Source organism: Phoenix dactylifera, unplaced genomic scaffold, assembly GCF_009389715.1.
Source record: "Phoenix dactylifera cultivar Barhee BC4 unplaced genomic scaffold, palm_55x_up_171113_PBpolish2nd_filt_p 000521F, whole genome shotgun sequence".
Taxonomy (NCBI): domain Eukaryota; kingdom Viridiplantae; phylum Streptophyta; class Magnoliopsida; order Arecales; family Arecaceae; genus Phoenix; species Phoenix dactylifera.
Genome location: NW_024067932.1, coordinates 289,864 through 306,104, shown reverse-complemented (window position 1 = coordinate 306,104; position 16,241 = coordinate 289,864). Strand labels below are relative to the sequence as shown.

General features: G+C 34.0%; 1 long non-coding RNA gene across 1 annotated transcript; it reads left to right on the top strand.

Annotated features, from left to right (window-relative positions):
• The first annotated feature begins 534 nt into the window (after positions 1 to 534).
• On the top strand, positions 535 to 2,325 carry LOC120106298. The gene is made up of 3 exons (XR_005508482.1): positions 535 to 704; positions 793 to 825; positions 1,932 to 2,325. It is a non-coding gene; the product is annotated as an uncharacterized LOC120106298 (long non-coding RNA).
• The last annotated feature ends 13,916 nt before the right edge of the window (positions 2,326 to 16,241 follow it).

Below are 16,241 nucleotides of genomic sequence, written 5' to 3'. Positions count from 1 at the left end.
TTCGTCGAAAACTCTCAAGCAAGTGGACTTCTTGCAAGTCACTCAGCGGAGGAAATGAGTGCCCGACGCCTCAACCAGCCTACTAAGCTCACCTCCAGCCGACTTCAAGGTCATCCGAGGTGCATTTGCACCTCAGTCCGGATTCGACGACAACAATAGCAATCATAATAATACAACAAAAAGAAAAAAAAATGTTGTAGGATTTTGATTTCCTCTCTCATATTGGTCACTAACTGGTGCTAAAAGATGGAAAATCAGAACCTGAATTGGAGGCAAGAGGGAAAGATAAAGGAGCATCAGTTAATGAATTTAATATTTAATAATATAAAAGTAATTTTGGGTAAAACTTAACTGATGCAAGTTGGAGAATAGGTTAAATAATAAAAATTACTTGTAGTTGGACAAAATCCTCTTTACCACACGGAGGCCCGAAAGTTAAAATCAAATATAATTAATGCCTCCACTCGTGGCAAATGGGTGAAGTGTAACTTTTTATTTAATTTTAAACTAAATGCATGCTTTACCTTCTTGACTAACATGTTCATGTTGAACACAGCTACGACTTCCCCCAAACTCCTACAAAATATATCCCTTTCTATGGAGGAGCTGAGTACCATGATTACCATCATTATGTTGGAGGGCAAAGCCATAGTAACTTCGCATCAGTTTTTACCTACTGTGACTATATCTATGGAACAGACAAGGTTAATTTGTTACTATTCTACGAGTTTGTTGGTGCTTTTTAGTTTGCATATCTCTAAGTATATTAATGTTTCTCCTTATCCATATCAGGGATACAGATATCAGAAAGAACACCTTGCAAAGGTAATTCCCTGTCCTTTTTCCTTTGGCCAACTATCGATCTAGAGTGAGCAGATACCATAAAATTTTTATATCTTAGATACCTTGTTATAATTACAAGTATAAAAGTTGAGGAGGTATCTAAAAGAGAATTTTTTTAATAGTATTTGATTGATTGGTTCCTTCCATATTTATCTTCAAGAAAAAAATTTCATATTTTGTTGGTATAGTAAAAGATAAGTCAATTGATAGAGTTGAACAACATGGTAACTTTCACTGAACCAAGAAATTACATTCAACCAATGATGCTAAATTAATATTATTATATATCATAGATTGGATGTTTAAAATTGTAACTGTTATTACAGGTGCACTGTTATAGGTTAAACGCAAATTAGTAGTCTAGTTGTATCTAATTGAAATGAATTTTTATTACCCTATTGCTCAACATCTTAATACCATTTGTTTTTTTTTTGGTAAAATTAATGCCATTTGTTTACTTGATGCTAATTCTCCATATTTTATCATCGTTGTTTGAGTTAGCACCAGCGGCTTTTCCATACGGAGACTTCAAAAGTCTTTACTTTTCTTTTTTTTTTTCTGATAGTTATGATTGAGAATGCACCTTTAAAGTCAGAACCTGAAACCTCTTCCTAGTACATAATAAAAATACATGTTTCATACTTTTTAACTTGTAATCTTGAAACAGCGATAAGTGCTGTGAAATCACAAATTGCCCTTTTATCATTGCTCTTGTTTTCTATTTGTGTTTTGAAAAACCCAACGAGAAAAATGAACTACACCGAACAACTCATGTGATGAGACCATTTTATTTTTACTAATTATTTCAAAAAACTTTTTAGCTTTAGAAAGAGAAGTTACATTACTTCAAAAAAAAAAAAAAAAAAAAGGTGAAATAAGAGCAGAAGAAAGCAGAATTTTTATGCAAATGCTATCTTCAGCATCAACCTCCGTGTGACATCTTGTTATCAGTAGGGAAACAAAAATCCAAAAACAATAGCGCCAAATAAGCCCTAAATTAGTAATTTAACTTGTTTTTAGCATTTTCTCAAAAGTTGCATCCTTATTTTCATTTTACTTTTAACCTAATTTTGTTTCATCTTGAACAGTTGAGGGAGATATGGAAAACAAATGACCTAAATGAAGAAGTGAATGCTCCATTGGTCAAGTATGAATAAGCATTGCCTATGGAAGTTACATGCATCGCAACAATCCTTTTCCATGTGTGCTTATGGATGAAGACGTCGTTCGCATTACCAGGATACCAAGCCATCTTTCTCCATTCATGGAGAAAGTTGAGCACGTGCTTATATAACGTTATTTAATGGAAGCTCCACCGCACTTCTAGATTATGTAGAATAAGCTCTCATAATGAGATTATGTGAGTGGTGCACAATGTTCGGTCTTTTCCTCTATCCTGGTGGTAAGAGCTACTTAACCATTTTAAGCAATTCATGGTTATATATATGAATCAGGAGTGGCTGAATGCATTTAGGGGCCTAAGACGAACTCACTAAGAGAGTTTATTTTTTCTTTTCGTTTTGTCTTTGAGGCCTTTTCTGTAGTGGGCAGGCCTAAGGCGAACTCACTAAGGAGGATCTTTTTTCTTTTTATTTTGCCTTTGAGGTTTCTTCTGCGGTGGGTCTTCTTTGGACTGGGGCCTTAGGCGACCGCCTCAGTTGCCTAAGAATTGGGCCGGCCCTAATATGAATTGAATAAACAAATCATGGCTATATATTTTGAATCAAGAGTTTGTTAGAAATATCCTACTCTTAAAAGACTTCGCTAGCAAGGTAGTCAGTCTACCAATTATTCACCAGTGCAAATGATCTATATTATGAAACTATCATGATAGTTTTTCAAAGATAAGTTAGTAAAAGCTATAATGTACTAGATTAAGGCTAACTTTTGAGTAGGTTTGTTTTGTAGATAAGGCTCGAAGGGTTATCATATATGTAGTTGCTGGTCATTCTTGACAAGATGCTTGCTATTACTATCGTTACGCAACATGATTAAACTCAATAACGATGAAGTTCCTTGGGCTCAACTTGAGAGGACTATAACATATTGATAATTTATTTTAATATAAGATCCATGGCCTTACTAAGTTGATGGCTCAGCATTCAGCAATGGGAAGAATTGACTTTATGGTTTGTATGGGAAATGTTATTGATCCAAGTACTTCTAGGCTACATAGCACTTGAAAATATAACCCAACTCAATTGGTTTTGGTTGAAAATAATCCTGCCCTTATTTAGGTTTCAAATAAGTGATAGATATATGAGCAGTATTTTAGTGTCTTATACAAAACCCAACTAATTCATCACTCGCCAATCTTTGTGGATCATGCTAGATCAAAAATCTAGAAATAATATTAGTCCATTTGACCAAGCAACCCAAGTGCTCCAATCATTTTAACTGCCTGGTTGAACATGGTTTGAGCTGTCTGGAAAACTTTGCTACAACATATGTATGTATGTATGTCTGTGTGTGTGTGTGTGTGTGTGTGTGTGTGTGTGTGTGTGTGTAAGAAAAACTAAATTAAACTCTAAGGCCATCCCCATCCTGTTGGGGCAAAGAAGAAGAGGGTCAGTTGATCTCAGGTTGGGTTGTCACAAGTGGTGGATTGAGGAGTTGAGAAATCTCATAGGATGTGGAAGTACGTGAGCTAAGGATGATCGTGCACGAGTCTCATAAAGCTTGGTTTGAAATTAATTTCAAGCTTGAAAATTAAGATTAGACTTGCTTATTTTGAGCACATTTCAAGTTAAATGTGGAATCGAGCTGAACACAAGCCTAAAAAATGAGCTTGACAATCCTTGTTGACCCTCTAATGGATTTTGATGAATACAAAACACTAGAGCATAATTCCCTTTATCTTAACAAGTTATTTGAGGATTTCAGTTGGTTAATTAAGAATATTGTTAAGAAATGTCTAGGCAAGTTCCCATGATTTTTAAGAACTTATTGAAGAATTTTTGAGATGAAAGAAAAAGTTCAGGGACAGCCGAGACGTCTCCGGGTTGTCTCCGAGACGTCTCTGGCACAAACAGGAAGAACTGGCACGTCTGGAGACGTCTCCGGTACCTGCGGAGTCATCCCCGCAAGTAAAAAGCAGACCAGCGGAGTCGTCCCCTAGATAGCGGAGACGACTCTCTCAGAGAATTCCAGAAGACTTGTTTTTCGGAGATATAACGGCGGAGACGTCCCCGTAAAGCGCGGAGTCGTCCCCGAAGAAGCGGAGTCGTCCCCATGCAAAAAGCGCAAACAAGCGGAGACGTCCCCGTAAAGCGCGAAGACGTCCCCGTAAAGCGCGGAGACGTCCCCGGAGCGCCTGAGACGCGACTAACAACTTTTTCAGGTTTGATTTGAATTTCAAACGTCTCTTTTTTGTGTCTAACGGCTATATTTGCTTTTGGGGCTATAAAAGGGACCTCTTAAGTGCTTCTCAACATCTTCTTACCAACCCAATACAAGATCATTCAAGAGAGAAGAGAGAAAAAAAGGTTCAAGAGAGTTAGTGCATTCAAGTGAAGAAATCAAGCGCCTTCAAGTTTTCCAACAGATTTCATGCTCAACTACTCTCTCCCGTTTGGCATTCAAAGCTCACATTCAAGCCAACGCGATCCACATCGGAAGAACCATCATCTCCCACGCTTCCAACGGCTAAAAGGGTTCTTGCGGGTTCTATTGTTTATATTGTTATATTTGCTTGTTTAAGAAGCTTTGATTTGTTTTAAACCTTTATTCTAATATCTTGTAACTTGATTCAATCAAGGGATTGAATCAAGGGGTTAAGGTTTGTTGGTGAGCCAAAGGAAAAAACCAACGTTGTAAGGTTGTGGTTGGTGAGCCTTTGGGAAAACCAACCGGGTTGGATTGTGAGCCCGTGAAAACAATCGGTTGGTTCGAGTCGGTGAGCCTGTGAAAACCGACCGAGTTCGTTGTGAACTCGTAAAACAACAAGTTAGGTTGTGAGCTTGTAAAACAACCGGCTGTAATCTGTAGGATTATAGTGAAATTCCCAAGAGGTCTTGGGGAGTGGATGTAGGTGCTGGGGTGCACCGAACCACTATATGTTTGTTGTGTTTGTGATGCTTTTTGTCATTGTCTAACTTGCTCACCTACTTACTTAGATAAATTGCTTGCTTAACTCTTATCCGTGCATCCTTTAGTTGCAAGCATATTCAATTTACGTAATCAAGTTTCATTCAATAAATCAAACTGTTGCTAAGTTTAAATTCCACTGTGCATCTATACAACTTAGCATAATTAATCAAAAAGTTTCAAAAGAAGCTTAAAAGTTTTAAAAGACCCAATTCACCCCTCCTCTTGGGTCGTATTTACTGGGCAACAAGTGGTATCAGAGCAGGTGCTCTAAATTTAATTATTGATCTCACGATCAAGAGCCAAAGATCATGACAACTCAAATAGATAGTTTTCTAGGAGAAGGACAATCAATTGATACACCTCCACTATTTAATGGCATAAACTATACACATTGGAAAATACGCATGCGCATTTTTATTCAATCACAAAACTATTATTTATGGAAAATCATAATAAATGACTTTCATACACTCTCTCAAACTATTAATGAAAAGGACTTAGCACAATTGAATGCTAATGCTATGAACATATTATATTGTGCTATTCATGAAACGAAGTTTAATGAAATTTCTGCATGCTTATCTGCTAAGGAGATCTGGGATACTTTAGAAACTATTTATAATAAATCTCAGATTAGCTCACATGTGCTTCAATTGCGTACTAACAATGAGATTGCAGAATCCTCCACAGTAGCCGAGTCGACTCCCAGTTTGTCCGAGTCGACTCCTAGAGAAGAACAGTCTGAAAGGCAGAGACACAGTCTTGAAGACCCTGTGAACGAGTCGACTCCAAGTATTTCCGAGTCGACTCCCAAGTTAGCCGAGTCGACTCCAACAAGGCCCGAGTCGACTCGGAGGCAGATTAGTTCAAAAAACAAAGAGTACGGTGATGGAAACAAGGATCCATTCCCGAACACCGAAAGATTCAAAAGCTTCCTAAAGACGAAGAAGAAGAGAAAGCAAGAAGAAAGGAAGAAAGAGATAAAAAGCAAGAAAGCCTTGACCAAGGAAGAGTCAAGCAAAAAATTAAAAGCTAGAAGCAACAATGAACTACAAGAGGTAACTAACTTATGTTTTATGGCACTAGAAGATAAAGTAGAATCTGAATCTAATTTTACATCAAATGATTTTCAAGAAGAATTTTCTTATGATGAACTTTTAAATGCTTTTCATGATTTGTATGGTGAATGTAGAAAATTAGCTATGAAAAATAAAAATCTTAAAAAACTAAATTTGAAAATTTCAAAAAAAGGAAATTCTATTGCTGAAATACAAGACAAACTAAATTCTGAAAATAAAAGCTTAAGGTTAAATTCAGAAGAATTGATTCAGAAAAATCATAGCTTAATCAAAACAAACCAAAACTTGAGTAAAGAAGTTGACCAACTGAAATCTCTTATTAACAAGTTCACTGTAAGTTCAGAAAGATTAAAAATGATGTTTGAAAGCCAACATGCTGATTTTGATAAATCAAAATTTGGCTTGATTCCTTCACTTAGCAATGAATCCCTAAAGAAAAATGTTTTGAATTTATCAAGCAAATCATCAAAAAGGATAACGTATTTTAAACATCAAAAGAATGGACATAACAACCTTACCTATAGTTCTAGTACAATTAAGTCAAATGGTAAAGTTATTACTGTTAAACAGATTTGGGTTCCAAAAGGAACCATATGTCCTAACTTTCAAGGACCCAAGCAAGCTTGGGTACCCAAAATGAAAATATGAGGATGTAGACATAGGTGTGCCAAGATACCCATGGAACAAATAGAACTTTCATACAAATGGGTGTTCTAGACACACATCAAAAAATGAAACTTAAAACATACTTATGAAAAGTAATTTTAAATAATAAAAAAAAATATAATAATAATAATGAAATCAGTAAACCTTGCATTTCATCATTATTTTTGCTTTAGTATTTGATTGAAATATGAATTGCAAGTATTGACCAATTTTGTGATATAGAAAATACTTTTGAAAATATAATCAAATCACTTCATTTTATAGTATACTTTACTCACTATTGGATAAGTTGCTAAAAGATTAATCAATTTATTAAGAATAACTCTATGAATTCTCTATATGCTTGATTGAGAGTTTTTATCCATGGCATTATTATTTATTGATCATAGATATGATAATGTGTATATGCACTATGAATACCAAGATTAAAGAAACCATCTTTGGCATATAAAATCAACTCATGCTAGTATGTACTTAATCTCAAAAGACCTTGCCATTGGCTTACTTAGATCATCTTCTGAAAGGTAAAAGTTTTGCTATGCATACTAACTAAGGAAACAAACAAAAATCATTTCCAAATCTAAAGATGTTGTTTCCATCACTAAGTTTTCAAAAGCTTACATTGGATTTGTTCTTGGCAAATAAAATTAAAATACTTTCTGTATTTGCTAAATCATGTAAAAGTGTTTCAAATGATAAAGATTTTCAAACTGTGAAGATAAAGAGTATCATGGCACAGTGTTGAAAACCAAAATCCTGATAAAGTTTATACAGAAATTAATTATTTCAGCACCAAGGACACCTTAAGTAAAATAGAGTTAATAGAATTCTTGAAGAAATGAAAAAGACAATTGTGTATGATAGTCATCTACTTAAATTTTTTTAGGCTATCATCACTGCTTATCATACATATGACTTCTATTAGATCTATTTTTTGATGAAAACTTTTTTTGATCTTCTGAAAAATAGAAAATGAACCATTGCATATCTCTCATATTTTTCAGTCGTACATACTATGCTTGATATGGTCTTATGAAAATAATGCCAAATCTGATAAAGATATTTCTATTCTTGGATATCATTCATCAAGCAATGCATATAGAACATTCAATGAAAAGATTCGAGTTGTAGAAATATTAATTCATTTTGTTACTTATGAGATTAATGATTTATTATCAAGATACTAAAATTAAATTATATATGTATATGGTTAATCTTTTACATATAACAATCTGAAAACATGTTAATAATTATAACCAAATTGAGTTTTTCAGAAATGCACTTAATGAAGAAAAATTGTTTGCTTAGAAGATGAAATAGATCTTGATTCTTGCATGATTAGAAGTAAAGATCACCATTATCATTTGCTTGCTTTATGAGCTTTATATTCTATCAAATGAGTGTGTAGAATGGACTCCTATATGCTTATTTTATTAAAGAAGATATATGTTAAATAACCACCATATTTGAAAACACTCATTACAAATATGATAAAGCAATATATGATTTGAAACAAGCATCAAAAGCATGATATAAAAGCTTAAGCAACCTTTTTGATATAAAGTAATAGTGATAATTCTTTGCATCAAAAATGTGTGATATCTTACTTGCTCAAAGTATACATTAATGACATCATTCTTGGTTCTACTAATGGAGATTTATATGAAGATTTTACTTAGCTCATGTAAGGTGAGTTTGAAATATGTATGATGAACATCTTCTCTCAAACTCTAAATTAAGATAAACAAGAAAGGGAATCTTCATTGACCAAAGTTAGTCCACAAGAAAACCCTTATAGAAGATTGGCATGAAGAAGGTATGTCTATGACCCCATCTTGTAGAATTTGAAAAGGATGAGCAAAGTAGATCTATTGTTTTAAAGCTGTATTGAAGCATGATAGAATAATTATTTTATCATACAGCTGATAGACCAGATTGTATGCTCATTATGTGACCTTGTGGAAGATTTCAATCTAACTTTAATGAATCATATTTTATTGATAACAGAGAAATCATAATCAGAATTTTGATAGAAACAACCGTTTAAGATAAGTTGATTATAACATAGCTAACATATCTTATTGATAATTATCTTAAGCAAATAAAATCTAAACTAAATTATTTTTGAAAATAAGAAATTGATTTGACCTTGATAAATCTTTCTATTGCTTCACATGCTTGTCTTTGAACCATCTTGGTTAATGAAACTATCTCTTTAAGTTCAAGTGACATATGCTTGCTTATATTTAGGCAATCTCTTGAGTAAAATGACTCAACACTCAATTATTGTCATATCGTACGTTGAGTCATCTAGTTAAGAAATATATGTATGAATGTTTTGTATCTTGAAGAAACTAATGATTTTCCTTCAAGAAAGAAAAGAATTTTGTTAATAATGCAGGATCTTTAAGCAAGAAAATGAGAGATTTCAACTTGAAGAAAACCTCCACATAAGATACAATAAACATTCACATGCAAACAAGAGAGAGGATCTTCTTCAGCCAAAAGTTCACACATAAGAAATCTAGTTTGGCTTGAAGAATATAGAATGAATAGGTAATTTTAGATACCTTTCTCATAAATTAATTGAGCAAAGTCAATAACTTAAATCTTATTATGGCATGATTATATTCTTTAATTATTAATTTTTGATATCATGTCTATGTGTGTATTGACTGACTTATACTTTTAGAAACTGTTTCATAGTTTGCCCAAACTAAATTATTTCTTTGCCTATATCATAACCATGAAATACACAAGTATATGCTTAAAATTTTGATGTAAAATAACTTGTGAGAAGTTATGAATACTTGAGCATAATGAAAATGTTGTTTGCATGATATACATCTATATGACACATAAGATTATTTCTTTATTCTGCTCTTTCATGTAAATTACTTGAGAATAACAAAAAGAGAGAGAGATAAAGAAAAGAAAATAGATATTATTCAAGAGAAGTAAAATCTAAGTAAAGGCAAATACTTCAATCTTGAGGAAAAACAAAACAAGCATAATATATTTGGAACATTTGTGAGCATTCTTTTGGAAGGGATAAAATCCATAATTAATTACACTTAAACAGGGAGAGTTTGAAGTAAACATTTTAACCTTTCTATATTGCTCATCATAGGGATGGTGCCAATGGGGAGGCTAGTGGTAGTACCCGGCACTATTTGACCCAACTATTCGGTGTAGGGCATATTAGGGACGGCACAAGAGGGAGGCTAGTGGTAGTACCTCGTGCCCCTTCCCAACTCCACTGGATAGGGAGCAAATAGAGTATAGAGCATAAGAAAGTTAAAAATGAAAGACAAAGTAAATGAAAGTATATAAGAAGAATCAAGTCAAATTTTTAATCACTTGAAAACACACTTTAATGATGAAATCAGTGCAAAATTATATAGAGGGAGTTTGTTTGAAAAGAATTGATTTTGATCCTTGACATTCTTTTTCTTATTATTTTAATGCATGACTTAACACATAATATATTTTGCATGTGGCATGATGTCTTGAATTATGGGTTCTCAATATTTTTGTAATGCCTCATACTTGGACAATTTGATTGAATGTTTGAAATACTACATAACATCTTGTGTTTGGTTTTATTGAAAAGAAATTTCAGATTTGTCGTTCACAATCATCGTTAAAATCTGAAAGTTAAATAAATTTGTAAAAAGGAGAAGAGAAGGATATCTCTATTTAGGCAAAATGAATTGAGTTTGTTTTATCTTTCAACTTGCTTAACTTTGGTATATAATGTGCTAATTCATACCAAAACTCACATTAAATACAAAGATTCTGAATATGCTCTTATATGTTTGAAATATAAGTTTTCAATCGTAATGATTTAAGATGAGCTATAATGTGGAAGATACATATCTCAAATTATGACCTTGAAAGGCTCTATTGAAAATCTTTATGAAATTCAGAATCTGATTTTGTATAAAAGCTTAAACTCATATGATTTCTAAATAAAATCTTAATATAAGAAAAATAGAATTAAAATTTTGATGCCTTGGTTGATTGCTCTGATACGCATCCGAAACATATCATTTCTTATCTTTAAAGTGTACTAATATTGGTCCAAATGATGTGTCTTTCGATGATTTTGATTGCAAACAAAAATTTCTAAATATATAATCTTATCTTGATATTAAAAAGATTTATTGTGTTTCATATATACATTGGTGAAAAACTATGATTAAGAAATTGAGTTCTATAAATATATATACCTCAATGATCATCTATATGTTTTTCTCTCCTACATTCTTAAAGACTTCCATCAGAATATATATATAGAGTGAATGATCTTAAAGCTAGAAATATTTCAGCTCACTCAAATGATTCTTAAAAGAAAGAAAATGTAAATGTTTTTGAAAGAAACTGAGCTACAAATGAATCATTTTCTGATTAATATTTCTATACATTTTCTCTAAGATTAGGAAAAAGCATAACTTGTGCTTAAAAGATTAAAAAGGGTGATTGCTATAAATTTTGAATAATTCTTGATCACTCTACATTCTCGATATCATAGAATTTCAGTTTTATTCACGCTTGTCATTAAAATCTGAAATTCAACAAAAGAAAAGAATGATTGAAGAGGAATACATCTTTTGAGGGGGAGCTTTAGATATCTTATCCTAAAGTTACTTTAATTTGATGCATACCTTGATTTTTATGGATTGATTTTGATGAACATCCTTATATTGCAATACATGCTTTAATTATAAGTTTATACCTTAAGATGAGTTCTATAAAGGTTGTCTTATCTCAAACCTTGAGTCTTATGAAAATAAGCTGAAACTTATAGAAAACATATTTTTGAGATTGACAATTTTATTGAACATTATCTACAAATTCTAAACTCTTAAAATGGAATGATCAATTAAGGGGGAGAAAGAAAATTTCAGAAGGAAAGATCTTATGGAACTTAATCGCATAAATCTATAACTAAAGGAGAGGGAAAGAATACTAAATGAAAAGTGATCCTAATACTCTCCAATATGTATCATCTGAAATTTAAATCTGAAAATCTTTATAATACACCTTGAGGCGTGTTATTTGGTTAGTATATCTCATGCATCACTCTTGAACCAAATTGCAAATTTTAAGAGCCTCTAATTTAATGAAAAAGGGGGAGAATAATGTGTTAAATTTTCTTGAGTATCTCTTAGAAAATCTATTTTTGAACTTCACTAATGAGTCCTAATTGGCTTGCTCTTTAGAACTTCAATTTTGTGCCAATTCATTATTTTATGTATCAAATTGTGCTTATTCTCTAAAGAAATAAAAGAAAGTCTTTAAAAGAGCTCTAAGATGTATCAAAAATTGCATGAATTCATATTTTGGTATTTGTGCCCCAATGCTCTTATTATCATAAAAGAACTTTGAAGTCATTAAGAATTAATGATCCAACAGGATGATATGTCTTTCAAATATATAAGTTTTGATCTTTTACTCTGAAAATCAATTGAATTGCTCTCCTATTGATAAAATACTTAATAGATTGGGCAAAAGGTCTTAAATGAACAAGCTTTCCCACTTATTATTGAAGAGAGGTCAGATTTCCATTCGTGCTTTCCTTGAATATCATTTGTGGTACTTCTTGAATTAACCTAAGGAAGATTCCACCTACACTTGATTAGAAAACTATCTGTGGTATCAAATTAGAAAATTTCTTGAAATCACATTCGATGTGTTCTGCTCTGGAATTATCTTAATTGGCTCTGATCTATGCTCATTAATCTTTTTCTAACATTATTGCCTTGAGTTATATGATTCATATTCTTGCAATAACTTGACATGCAAATCAGAGTACAATAAGAAAAAGAAATATTTGAGTATTCTTATCTTTGTGCTTAATGTTCCACTATCTTTTTGATGTTGTCAAAAAGGGGGAGAAATATCTAAGTATATGCTCATAATGCTTTGTATTTTATATTGAATACCAACTCAGCTTAAACTGAAATAGGTTGATTGTGTTAAGCTGATTAAATCTAAAGCATTATCATGAAGTATGTTTTAAATATTTATGTTTTCTACTTTATGTAACTTAGCTATGCATTAGTCCTAGAACACAATATATTTTATATTGCACATACTCCAAGTTTTGTCATCATCAAAAAGGGGGAGATTGTTGACCCTCTAATGGATTTTGATGAATACAAAATACTAGAGCATAATTCCCTTTATCTTAACAAGTTATTTGAGGATTTCAGTTGGTTAATTAAGAATATTGTTAAGAAATGTCTAGGCAAGTTTCCATGATTTTTAAGAACTTATTGAAGAATTTTTGAGATGAAAGAAAAAGTTCAGGGACAGCCGAGACGTCTCCGGGTTGTCTCCGAGACGTCTCTGGCACAAACAGGAAGAACTGGCACGTCTGGAGACGTCTCCGGTACCTGTGGAGTCGTCCCCGCAAGTAAAAAGCAGACCAGCGGAGTCGTCCCCTAGATAGCGGAGACGACTCTCTCAGAGAATTCCAGAAGACTTGTTTTTCGGAGATATAACGGCGGAGACGTCCCCGTAAAGCGCGGAGTCGTCCCCGAAGAAGCGGAGTCGTCCCCATGCAAAAAGCGCAAACAAGCGGAGACGTCCCCGTAAAGCGCGGAGACGTCCCCGGAGCGCCTGGGACGCGACTAACAACTTTTTCAGGTTTGATTTGAATTTCAAACGTCTCTTTTTTATGTCTAACGGCTATATTTGCTTTTGGGGCTATAAAAGGGACCTCTTAAGTGCTTCTCAATATCTTCTTACCAACCCAATACAAGATCATTCAAGAGAGAAGAGAGAAAAAGAGGTTCAAGAGAGTTAGTGCATTCAAGTGAAGAAATCAAGCGCCTTCAAGTTTTCCAACAGATTTCGTGCTCAACTACTCTCTCCCGTTTGGCATTCAAAGCTCACATTCAAGCCAACGCGATCCACATCGGAAGAACCATCATCTCCCACGCTTCCAACGGCTAAAAGGGTTCTTGCGGGTTCTATTGTTTATATTGTTATATTTGCTTGTTTAAGAAGCTTTGATTTGTTTTAAACCTTTATTCTAATATCTTGTAACTTGATTCAATCAAGGGATTGAATCAAGGGGTTAAGATTTGTTGGTGAGCCAAAGGGAAAAACCAACGTTGTAAGGTTGTGGTTGGTGAGCCTTTGGGAAAACCAACCGGGTTGGATTGTGAGCCCGTGAAAACAATCGGTTGGTTCGAGTCGGTGAGCCTGTGAAAACCGACCGAGTTCGTTGTGATCTCGTAAAACAACAAGTTGGGTTGTGAGCTTGTAAAACAACCGGCTGTAATCTGTAGGATTATAGTGAAATTCCCAAGAGGTCTTGGGGAGTGGATGTAGGTGCTGGGGTGCACCGAACCACTATATGTTTGTTGTGTTTGTGATGCTTTTTGTCATTGTCTAACTTGCTCACCTACTTACTTAGATAAATTGCTTGCTTAACTCTTATCCGTGCATCCTTTAGTTGCAAGCATATTCAATTTACGTAATCAAGTTTCATTCAATAAATCAAACTGTTGCTAAGTTTAAATTCCACTGTGCATCTATACAACTTAGCATAATTAATCAAAAAGTTTTAAAAGAAGCTTAAAAGTTTTAAAAGACCCAATTCACCCCCCCCCCCTCTTGGGTTGTATTTACTGGGCAACAATCCTAAATCAAGCTAGAAATCAATTCAAGCTTGAACCAAGCGAGCTTGTTCCAAGCTTGGTTCAAATTTGAATTAAAATTTAATAAGTTCAAAAATAAACAAACTTTCAATCTTGAACTAATACTGTGGATTATTGGATATAAGATCCAACAACTTCTATCTAAAATTATAACTAGTATATATACGCATAAATACGTATATACTATTATGGTGTATACTGATTAATGTGGACAAGGCCGACACATAAGAGGTGGAAAATAATATAAAATGGAGAGAGGGAGGATAAAAGAAGGCACCTGATCAAGTTGGTAGATACACGGCGGAGAAGAAACTAATTTTTCTTATTTACTCTATCTTGATTTGTCATAGTACATGGGTTTACATAGAATTAAGGAGAGACTACCTTGGAAAGGAACGAATAAAAGTTAGACTCTGACTGTCATACTACCATATAAAAATATACTAACAGTGGAACCTTTCCCTAAATAAACAACATAATATCCCAAGATAGGAAGGTTCATTGAGTTTATTTTCAATGCTGTTTAGAAGCTATATGATTCCCCTTGGACACAACTATGGACTCTGCAAGGCATTCTAATAGTGCCCTAACATTGACCTCACCAAACTTTTACTAGAATCAACTTCGAACTCAACTTGAACTTCAACAAGAACATGCTATGACTCGGTAGTGTTGATATTCGTATTATCTTTAACACTCCCTCGTAATGTTGATAGCCTTCACTCCAAGTTTTTCTATAAAAAACACAGACTTTTCTACCAATGAAGGCTTTGTAAGATGTTATCAAATGAGAGAACTGTTTATGGAGATATGGAAGCAAGACAAGTAAATATAATACACTACCAGAAAACACGCGTATAGTGACGGAAAATTAGTGACGGACCGTTATCAGTCACTATTTGTGACTGATTAGTGACCGCCAGAAATTTGGTCACCGTGGTGTAAACTTAGTGACCGATTAGTGACAGACCGGTCACAGAATGCGCGGGTAGGATGGGCGCCAAACCTTAGTAACCATCATAGTGACGGGATATCTGTCAGCAAAATGATAACCGAAATTGCAACCCCGCAGTGACAAATTCAGCCGTCACAAATATCGTAACCCAAGTATTTATAAATTTTTAAAAGATTATTTTTGGCGGTGACAGGTTATTGACAAAAATTTCCGTCACCAAATTTAATTTTTAATTCCATAAATATTAAAAATATTATTTTTGAGTAAATCTAAATTAAAAAAAGATAAAAGGAGGAAAATCCAACATGAAACTAAGTATGCCCGCCGTTTCGCCCAAATTTCTTCGATAACTCAAATTCCAAACGCTCTCCAGAAAACTCAAATTTCTTCTCATTTTCAAATCTCATGGTGTTGGCCATGACCCATTTGTACCCCTATTGCAACTTTCCTGCAATGGGATTGGATTTTGGAAGAAGGTCTCGAATTTTTTTTACCATGCTTTATAGTTCAAAAATATTTTTTCCAGCAAGTTCCGTCCAATCAGCCTTCTTCCAATCAACCTTATAGATAAAAAATAGTTCAATATGAAATTTGGCTTGCACACCGACTTAGTCCAAAAATAATTCAATATGAAATTTGGCTTGCAGTCCCGTCCCGATTTGGAGCTGGGTGACAGGGTGAGCCTGGGACTCGAAGCATTTGGTCTCGATTAAAAGATTGGCGTGGTTAGGGATTTGGCATCGCGGCTTCCTATCTCCTCTCCTCCCCTCCACCTCCGGCCTCTCCTCTCCGGCTCCCCCTTGCCGACGGCGACCACGGCAACATCACGCCTCCCGATTGCGGCTACATCACCTCGTCGACGCCCCCTCCTTCTTGCTCGTCGGCTAGGATCTCTTCCCGGAGTTAAACCCTAACCTACCGAGGGTTTCATTGTCT